This window comes from Acomys russatus, chromosome 18 (genome assembly GCF_903995435.1).
Source record: "Acomys russatus chromosome 18, mAcoRus1.1, whole genome shotgun sequence".
In the NCBI taxonomy this organism is placed as follows: domain Eukaryota; kingdom Metazoa; phylum Chordata; class Mammalia; order Rodentia; family Muridae; genus Acomys; species Acomys russatus.
In genome coordinates this window covers 56,710,397-56,721,360 of record NC_067154.1, presented here as the reverse complement: position 1 = coordinate 56,721,360, position 10,964 = coordinate 56,710,397, and positions in this window count along the sequence as shown.

The window sequence follows — 10,964 nt, the reverse complement described above, 5'->3', positions numbered from 1 at the left end:
ACATTAAATGTTTGAAATCCACCCCATTGATGTATTGTTTCCTGGGTATATTGATGCCCTCTTCCAGCTTGTTTCAGGTGTGTGTGGGCAGGCTGGAGTACGCTTATTAACTGAGTCTTCATCTTGACTTAAAGTGGAAGTCCCTTTCACTTAACTGATGGCCGCGCTTTCTCATCTCACACACTTGGAAAGCACCAGGTTAGGGCGAAATAAGGAGAGGTTGTTGTTGATTTGTGTCTTGACTTCTCACTGAGTTTGTTGTGATAGGCAGTGCGATGAGCATCCAAGTAAAACTGGCTCAGTAGAATGAGTTCCCCCAAGTACTTGGTAGAAGTGAATGGAAGGGACAAAATTGAGCAACGCTGAGTCAGAGCAACGCTGAGTTAGGCTCGGTCTCACAAGGGAACTGTGGAAAACAGGCCACTGCATTAGGCAGGGCTCTGAAGCTAAACAGATCCCATGGGCTACTGCCTAACTGACTGATTTTGATCAACTGACCTGTAGGACAGGTGGGCAACTACCTGGCTTACACCCATTATGTGGGAGCCGGAAAGCTGATGAGTCATAGTGAGTTTGACTGCCTGAGAAACAGGAGAGCTGAGGGAAGAAGTTCCAGTCTGAGGTGTGGGAGCCTATCTCGGACGGCTATTGGGAGAATGATCCACTCAGCCTTTTGGTCCTGTACAGGTTTTCATGGGTTTCTGTGTCTCGCAGTGTGATGAAACACCATGCTCTAAGCATCACAGCCATTGCCATCTTAACCTGAGAAACAGCTGTGATTATTCATAAGGAAGCCTCAGAGCAAGCCTGCTGATGTTTCCTTACAGAGAAGGGGTTGGGATGGGTCCTCAGACTCTCATCTGTGATCTCAGCCACTTCCTCCTGCACCTCTCTGCCAGCCAAGTGCAACTCATCCCAAGCTGCAGATGATGTCACTGTGAGGTGCTAGATCACATGAAAGGTGGAAGGGTAGCTGAAGAGGATTCCATCTCTGCTTTAATGATTAAGTTGTCCTCCATGCTGGGCTCGGACTTTTTGATGGTGCAGCTGCCTTGTGGTAACCCCTCTCTCGTGCTCTGTGCCAGCAAAGGCAATTTGCTTTACTCAGCCTACCAAGTGAAGTACTGATCTTACCCAGAAGCTTTCTTGAGGTGCACAATAGATGATATTTAACCAGACATTTTCATCTCTAGAGCCCAATCTCAAACCAGTCTAAAATCAATCACTGCAGTTTGACTTAAAAGCTTAAGTGAAAACGAGGCAGCATCCGGGTCCCTCCCCTGTGCATTATGGCTCACCACTGCTCAGGGGAGAGGAATATTCTTAATCTCTAGGGGGTAGCTTTTTTTCATGTCAAGTTATTTTTTTCAGGCAGACAATTAAATATGGCCTTCGCTTGCCTGTAATCCCAGCTCTTGGGAGGCCGAGACAGGATGACCATGGGTTTAAGGCCAGGCTGGGTTGCATAATATAAGCCTGTCCCAAAATCATGAAGATGAATAAGAGGAAAAAAAAAAGAGGCCTAGTCGCTGAGGTAAATAAAACTGATGAAGGTACCTGGGGTGAGAGAATGTGAGAGCTGCCATAACACCAATGACTCAGGGCCTCTTGAACTTTAGTGTGAATTTTCACTCTTGGGTGAGTATGTTAAAATAAAGATCCTAGTTCAATAGATTTTGATAGCATTTCAAGGTAACACCCTTTGTGTTGGTCCAACATCATAGCTCTAGTCCTAGAAGTCTGAAATGAAGAATGCTTTTATTGTCTCTCCTTAGTCTGGACTCACGTCATCGTTTTAGAACACTTTAATTCTACAGAAAACATCCTTCAGGGGAAGATATTTGATTAATTCTACTGTGGTATAAACAAAGCAGGTTAAAGGTTAAATCAGAAGTTGTCAATTAGTTTACTAAAATTCACAATAAAAATGATATGGGGCTGGGGAGTTTTCTCAGTGGTAGAACACTTATCTAATAAGTACAAGGCCCTACATAGGGTTCTCGGTTCCTGAAAAACTACACACACACACACACACATACACACACATACCCGTATACACTTGTATATACACACACATCCACACACATACATATATACCCCCATACACATGTACACACACACTTCTACACACACACATATACCACTATACACTTGTATATACACATACTTCCATAAACATACATATACACCCCTATACACTTGTATATACACACACTTCTACACACATACATATATACCCTTATACACATATATACACACACACAAACACACACACACAGAGTAATCCAATATATATGTATATGTGTATATTTTCACATTTTAAACAGGAACAAAATTGTGAAGAGCTTTTATTAAACATGCTGTACTTTTCCACTCTATTATTCTATCCTTTCTAAATGATAACCATAAATTTACTTTATAGTAATCTACTAGTTATTAATGTGTACCTTAAAATATGATTCATATGGTAGAAGCAGAATTGGGATTCTTACAATATATTTTTGATCCATGAATGAAAAATTATGTTTACTTCTTCATGGTTTGCCTGAGATATGTGAATATTTAAAGGTAGCCAAGGTTATGAAAGTCTCTCAAGCTGGGCATGGTGGTGCACATCTTTAATCCCAGCACTCGGGAGACAGAGGCAGGCATATCGTTGTGAGTTTGAGGCCAGCCTGGTCTACAAAGTTAGTCCAGGACAGCCAAGGCTACACAGAGAAACCCTGTCTCCAAAACAAAACAAACAAAACAAAGAAAGAAAGAAAGAAGGAAAGAAAGAAAGAAAAGAAAAGAAAGTCTCTCAAGCTTCCATCTATACATTATTTGATCTATGTTTATTTAGATTGGAATCTGGGAATTGCCCAGAAAGGTAGTAAAGGACAAATGAAGCCATGCTATGAAGCATCAATGCTGCGCTCAGAGAAAGAAAGGCTCCGCAGCTAGCTGGAGCCACTAGTATCACCCCACAAACCCCTGTCTTTCAAGGTGTTTCCTCCGTCTCAGTCCTAGTCCCATTTTTCTTTTCCTAGTGTTTCTTCTAAATGTTTAATGTCTTGGAGATAACTCTATATTTATTTATTTATTTTTCTGTTTGTGGTCTGGTGGCACTTCTTGGTCTCCTGCAATCTGGTAGGAGACAAGCGATACTATGAGATGATGTACTCTCAGGTTATTGGATTCTCCCCCTGACCTTTGTTTTTCTCAAGACAGGGTTTCTTTGTGTAGCCTTGGCTGTCCTGGACTCGCATTGTAGACCAGGCTGGTCTCGAACTCACAGACATCTGCCTGCCTCTGCCTCCCCAGTGCTGGGATTAAAGGTGTGCGCTACCACCATGCCAAGTTATGTTATTTCACTCTGAATTCTTTTGTGTAGAATATTTATGTTGTGTCAAGCAACCACATCACCATGTTGGTGTCTGAAAATTAGCAAAGTGGCTAATTTCCTTGAAGATGTTCAGCATTTAATGAGGATGAGAGAGAAAATAAGAAAAGAGCTATCACAGGGCCCACGCATTGCCCTGGAGTGCTAACTGAAAACATTTAAAGCAAAGGTCATCAATCTTTTCTCTCTCTCTCTAAAGTGTGACCTTGCAAATGTTGAGCTGTTTGTAGTCTCTGAAAGCAGCCAGAGAAGAAAAAGAAACCACTGAAGGCATTTGTTTCTGAACAAAACCCTATTTACAACAGGCAGTCGGCAGCTGAGAATTGCCTTAGACCTCACTCAAACTTCTTATACATGAAGGTCTGAGAGGGACAGAAGAGACTTTCTACAGAAACTCTGAACAGAGTTTGGAAGATGGTGTGGATGCCAGGGCAGGTGAGAGGCGCGGGACACGTTTGTCCAACAATGAGAGTCATATGGAAAGAAGAGCGAGGTGCTCAGAGCACGTATATCTTCTGATTGTCAGGAATAAACGCGTCTTCCCCTCCACATTCTGAGTCTTGGTAGAATACCTCATCCATGCCAACTAAAAATGACAGGATATTTGTGTTCCCAGACTGTCTGCTCGCTCAGGCAGACAGATATCCTAGGCTCTCCCAGCTCACACCCATGAGCCAGGGAAAGGCATGCATGTTTGGCTTTGCCGGTTTGTCTTCCTTTAAAATCCATCTTAGACTTAGAAGTATCTAACTTGGACATCTATCAGGTAATACTTGGCAAAAACTAGGTAAGGGAGAACTTGTGAAACAGATGCTGAGTTTACTATACTTTTTCTTGTTTTAAGAACGCCTGAGATTTACTTGCCGAGCAGATTATTTGAAGGCCAAGTGCAGGGTTTGGTTTTTTTGAGACAGGGTTTCTCTGTGTAGCTTTGGCTATCCTGATGCTCACTCTGTAGACCAGGCTGACCTCGAACTCAGAGATCTGTCTGCCTTCATACTTCCTGGCTGCTGAGATTCAAGATGTGCACCACCACCACGTGGCTATCAAGTATGGTGCTAATGATGGTCTGTGGTGCACAGTGAGCCTGCAGGATTGTTCACACTGCTTAGCTGAGGCAGTGGACCCGCTGTCTGGCTAGTCCCTCAGCTCTGCCCAGCTCCCGTTCCTCTCTAACTGCATGAGTTTACAGTTTCAGCTACATTGTATGAATGAAATCATGTGGAATTTCTTTCTCTGACTAACTTGCTTCACTCAGCATTCATTCCTGAAGACATTTGAAGTATTTAATGTAATGGGCTGGAGGAAAGAGCTCAAGAGGCAGGTTGTTGTGGCAACTAGAATGCTGCTGATGGGGAGTTGGCCTAGGTTAGAGGGGTCAGGGAAATCTGTAGGTTCAAAAGATAGATATACAGGAGCTTGGATCTAAATAATACACATAAAAATTACACATTAATATTTTAAAATGCAAATATGCTTTGAAATTAAGTGAAACTAACAATGGCGTAAGCTTCCATAATTAAATGTAATATTAATAGGACGGAATACAGGGAAGCGTGTGTTCCCTTTTTACATCTCCCACAGGACAGCCTTCGTTACACAGAGAGCTGTGGTGCCAGGGTGGGGGCTGCATAGAAAGAACGTGCCACGCAAGAAGGCAGGCAAGCAAGGAGTGTAACTGAGCACTTAGTGCCGGAGCATAAACATCGCTCTCCTGCTCTTGTCTGCATTGCATGGGTTCCGCTTGCTGCCACTTCTCTAACAAGCCTAACAGTGGATTTAGTTAAGGAGATGAGGAGGATTTAAAAGCTAAAACCAGACTGGCATTCAACACTTCTTTCTCCTAAGCCCAGTGGAGATGACTTAATAAAAAGGAGACAGAATATTAATTTTTCTGAAATTTTGTTTGGTTCAGTGACCTTGGTAAAAGCCAGTAGGAGAATTTGGAAATTAGTTTAATTGACTGTTATTACTATTCTGCTATTTTACTGGAATCACTCACAGGCCATTCGAGTTGAGGCACTAATGGAGCAGAGAGATAAGGTGTGCAGGGATAGAGTCGCCTTGGAGTTCAGTCATTTCCCCTAAAACTGCTTCCTAAATCGTATAGCACAACACAGCATTACATTTAACATTTCCCAAAACAACACCTAGTAATAGAGAAAATGAGGGTATCAGTGAACTGTTTGCATAATACTCCTTTTGCATTGATATTGAGGGGAGAAAGAAAATATCCTGTCTTTCTTCTTTAGAATCCACCCCAACAAACTATAAGGACAACAGAATTCTTAGATAAAATGGGAAATGAATGTGCTCTGGGTAAGAATAAGCAGTGGGCACGTATTTACTTGTAGAAAGGACATAATTTAAGAAAAACTCTCGAAGGTTGATGCTGACATCACTGGTCACTTCCACTCTGCTTCCGCTTTCACAAAGCAAAGAAGGCCGGCCACATCATATCCAAATCCCACTGTGCCGGGAAACCTGCCTCGTCTTCTCAGAGACAGGTCTGGGATGGGGACACCTTTCAGAGATAGGTAGATGAGCTCCCAGGCAGCAGGAACCTCGTTCACCAGCTGTCTAAGCATCATACTGGGTCTTTCACATTTTCATGTGTATTTTCAAAGCTTTGGAAGAAGAGAGGGAATAAGGTTAGCTAACGATGTGCACAAAAGTGCAGGTGCTCACTGAGGCCAGAGGGGTCAAACTCCTTTGGAGTCATTGGCGGGTGTGAGGCACAAGACTGAGTGCTGGGAACCAAATCTGGGTCCTTGGGAAGAGTGGTATTCGCCCTTAAGTCTCCAGCCATCTACCAGGCCCTAAATTAACTACTGTTGTTAGCCAGCAGCCTAGTGATGCCTAAAATCCAGGTATTTAGCAGGCAGAACTCATGGTGTCTAATGTTATGGCGCCAGAAAATAGATAGGGAATCCTCTCAAACACAGGCAAGCTTGTGAACAGCATCTCCTGATGGCTTCTCTATTTCCTTTGGGAGTCAATGTTTTGAATTAGCATACTTATCAGACTGTTTACATGGAGATTAGCCTATAAAAAAGGGGGAAGGGAAGGTGGAGTCTTTGCATTACAGGAGGCAGCTAGGAAGCAAGATGGGGAGGAAGATGAGCCAGATTTCATCAGCCTTGTTTGCAGACTCTGTCAGGCTCTTTGTGATTTATCCTGTGAAGGTCAGGGAGAGTACACATTAACTGCTTTAACTTGAGAGATAAAGCAGGGACCTGGGTGTACCACTCCAGTAAAACAACAGGCTGAAAAGGGGAAATTTCACACAGCCAATAATTTTGTCTACCTGCCACCAACTAATACGTTGTTTTGTTTTTGCTGGAAAGACGGACTGTTTGTGCCCCAACCACTGTATATACAAAGCAGTGCCATCATTAACACGCTTTGATCCCGGCAGCTAACACTGCATCTTACAATAAAAAGAAGCTAAGTGAATACACGGTGAATAAGTACGAGATGCGGTATGTAGCCTTCTGATTTTCATGGTATAAAAATTCATAGTCCCTCATTTAATCTGGACCTTTAACACTGTCTGCGAGGTGTCTTAGTTTGCATCTGTCTGCCTGTCTTTTTTTTTCTCTATAAGCATCCCTAACCTATTCCAGCTTGTTCAAGAGCTGACACTGGCTATAACCTCTCACCTGTATGATCACTTTCAAGGCAATTCCCCTACAGGGCAAGTTTGCTTGAGCCCATACACACCCTTAGCTCTTCTCTTCCAGTTGAAAAGACGCTTGCTTCTTTTCACTCAGCCCGATGACCACAGGTTTTTCTCTTTAACTCTTGTATATGGTCCAATGTTTCTCACTCTGTGTCCTCTATCTCTTTCCTTTCTTTCTTTTCTTTTCTTTTTCTTTTCTTCTTTTTTTTTTTTTTTTTTTTTTTTTTTTTTTTGCATTATGTATGTGTGAGTGGTATCTGTGAGTCCATATGTGTGAAGCCATGTATGTGAGGTCTGATGCCTTCCTAGGTGGCTCAGGAATCATCTAGTTTAGCTAGCCTTCTTGCTCTGGGATTCCCTCCCTGGGTCTCAGTCCATGCACTGGGGTGACAGGCAGCCCACCATGTCCACCCATCTTTCACTCGCATCCAGTGCATCATGACTTTGGTCTTCATGCTGGATGTTTATGTGGGAAGCACTTTTCTAACTAGTTCATCTCCCAGTATCTCTTCCCCTGCATCTCCCTCTTCTTAACACCTCTTCTCTTGACATGTGAGAAAACACCCCCTCCACACACACACACATACTTTTTTTTAATAAAGAAAAAACAAGGTTCTTTTATTCACCGGTTCCCCCTTAGCGCATGCATCTTTGGAAACATCATTCCATGCCCATTCAGGATTTTATAACCTACTAACAAATAAGGACAGAACATTCAGTTAAAAAGCAGGTAAGATTTCTACTTTCATGAAGTTTTAAAGTTTAAAAATAACGTCATGAAATAATGATAAAACAAACTCCACATGTGATGATCACAATGAAAGAGAGGCCAGCGTCGTTCTGGTTCCAGGAGCATTCCCAGCTCTGAGAAATGGTTTGGTGTTTGTTAGGAGCCATAATTCAAGACTCAGTGAGTGCAAAAGCGGCCTTCTGCTAGCCAGAACCAGCTGGGCGGATCCTTTGTGTTGCCGCCACCTGAGTGTGGGAAATACATACTGCTGAGATAAGACAGAGGGAACATGGGCAGAGAGTCTCTCCAGGCTCTGCTCTCTTGCCATACCCCCCCCCCCCATTTGTAACAAGTTCCTGTGACAGGAGAACTCAGCAGGAGGCTGCTTCCCTTACAGCCCGCCCTGAGGGCAAAGTGGGATGGAGTATGCAGGCAGGTGTCTGATGCCTATATAAACCTTGCATTGAGCTTTAATAAACGGAGGCCTCCATCAGAGATCCTCGACCTGGCCTTCTTGTCTCTGTGTTCTCTGTTCTTTCCCCATCTGCATCCCTTTTTTCAGGTGAACCCTGGTTTGAAGTGGTCCAGAAGGGCACAGGACAGGTGTTTAGCATCATCTCTCAGAGGCTTGCATTATCTTGTACAATCATCCTTATGCCCTTGGGGGATAGCATTGACCCCCTCCCAACCCCCCAGCCCACCCCCACCCCTCAATCTGACAATAATCCACTTGCAGGCTACATTCATTTTACTTCTTTTAACACTTGACTTATTTAACATGCCGTCATTCGATTTGCAGAGGGACTTACACAAATCTTAAATCTGACCCTGTCACCCATTGTTGTGATCAGTTTTTTTTTTCCTCTGAAGACAGTATTTATTGGCTCCTTAGAAATCAGAGTCAGTAACAACTGTACAGAGGGCCCACAGCTCCCAGGGCCACCCTTCCTTCCCTACTCCTGCCCCATGGCGCCTGTGGACATGGAAAAAGCAGCCTCATGTGGGCACAGAGAAACTGCTTTGGGATTCACAGTAACCAGAAACAAAATGGAAATAAATTAAGTGGTATGGGGGAGGGTAATAATAGGGAGTCATGTTTCCCAAAGGAAGGCAACCCAGAGCCTGGAGCTGGGCTCCCCACAAGCCCCCCTCAGCAGGGGGAGTGTGCTGGGCCCTGAATGCAGAGATGTGCTTCACACCTGGTCTAACCCAAAGCCTGTCCACGTGCTCCTCCTGCCAGGAAAGCACTTGTCCATGCCGGAAGTCACTGGAATGAGGTGGAGGCAGTCTTCGTCAAGAGTTGTGATCAGTTTTAGTTGTCAACTTTAAGCAGTGGAGAATCTCTAGAATTGGATGTGAGGAGGGCCTAGGAGGGCGTGTCCAGATAACAATGGCCTGTAGACTTGCCTGGGGCAAGTGTCTAGATGACCTTACCTTCACTGAAGACATTGAGCAGGGAGGAACCACCCATTGTAGGTAGTACCAAGCCCTAGGCTGTGGGTCCTGCGCTGTAGAAGAGTGAAGAGAGGGAGCTAAGCAGTGTAAGTACTCAGGTGTTAGTTCATTTCTCTCTGGTCTCCACTGTGGATGTGGTATGACCAGTTGCTTTGAATTTCAGGCAACTTGACTCCCACCCACCCACCCACCTCACAGTATCTGGAATTGTGAGAGAAAATAACTTTTTCTTCCTCATGTCGATTTCTGTCAAGATAGTTTATCAAAGCAATAGATGAGTAGTCAGGACACCCATCTAGTCTTTTTGCTAAGGTAAGTGATATTAGATGCTGGGACAGGTGCAATCAGTATCTCAGAAGCTCGCACAACACACTTGGGTCTTACAGTCATACCAGAGTCAACCATGCCTCAGTACTGTTCTTGGTTCCAGTTACTTTGTTCTTTCTAGTTTGGCAGGTTGTCACCTGAAGCTATATTTTTGGGGTCCCTGCAGAACTTAATGAAGCTACGTGGAGGATGTCAATGATGGGCAGACACAGGTCACATTTGTGTTCTTACCGCGTTGGCCAGATGGTCACATGCCTCTCCATCACTACTGCAGGGCAGTCTGGAATGAGGTTTCCTTGAGTGCTATGAAGTACATGACAATGACATTAGGATTCTCTCTCTCTCTCCCTCTCTCTCTCTCTCTCTCTCTCTCTCTCTCTCTCTCTCTCTCTCTCTCTCTCTCTCTATATATATATATATATATATATATATATATATATATATGTATATCTATATATATGTATATCTGTATACATATACACATTTATTCATATTACATTTCAATTGTTATCCCATCCCTTGTATCTGCCCATTCCTCCCTCCCTCCCACTTTCCCCTTACTCCCCTCTATGACTGTGACTGAGGGGGACCTCTTCCCCTTGTATATGCTCATATGGTATCAAGTCTCTTCTTGGTAGCCTGCTATCCTACCTCTGAGTGCCACCAGGCCTCCCCATCCAGGGGTCGTGGTCAAATATGGGGCACCAGGGTTTGTGTGAAAGTCAGTCACCACTCTCCAGGACATCAGGACACTCTTGATCTGACTTGCTTTGGTAGCTTTTGTTAACATCCAGCCATGGGAAAACGTCCCAGCCTAGCCATTCAATGTTGACAATAAGAACGCGTGTCTCTGTTGCCTTTGTCTCTCCTCTTAGTCTTCGTACTTGTACTTTGGTCTTCTGGCTTTACGTTCTCCTCTTCCTTTTCTTTAAGACAGTTTCACGAGGCTGGAAAGATGGCTCAGTGGTGAGGTGAATTGGTATGCTGCTGGAAGACACGGGTTCAGTTCCCCGCAGCTCACACAGCGGTCTCTAATTCTAGCCCCAGGGAATAATAACCTTCTTCCGGCCTCTGTGGGCACCAGGCACACATGTGGGGCACAGACATGATGCATGCAGGCAATATACCCATACATGAAAAGATAAGTGAGTCTTTAATCAGTAAAATTAATGAAAGGTTCTATATGTGATTTTCTTGAGGAGATTTTCACAAATGGGTACGTATATTAAATGGCCCACTTCTCACAACTCTGTCTTTGAGATGTTGGAAAAGCCTACATTTATAGAAACCTTTGTTGAAGACAGATTTTGCATCCTTCTTGATTAAATACTGATTCAATGAAATATTCCTAGGTGAGAATTTGACATCTCACCACTCAGGCATACTTG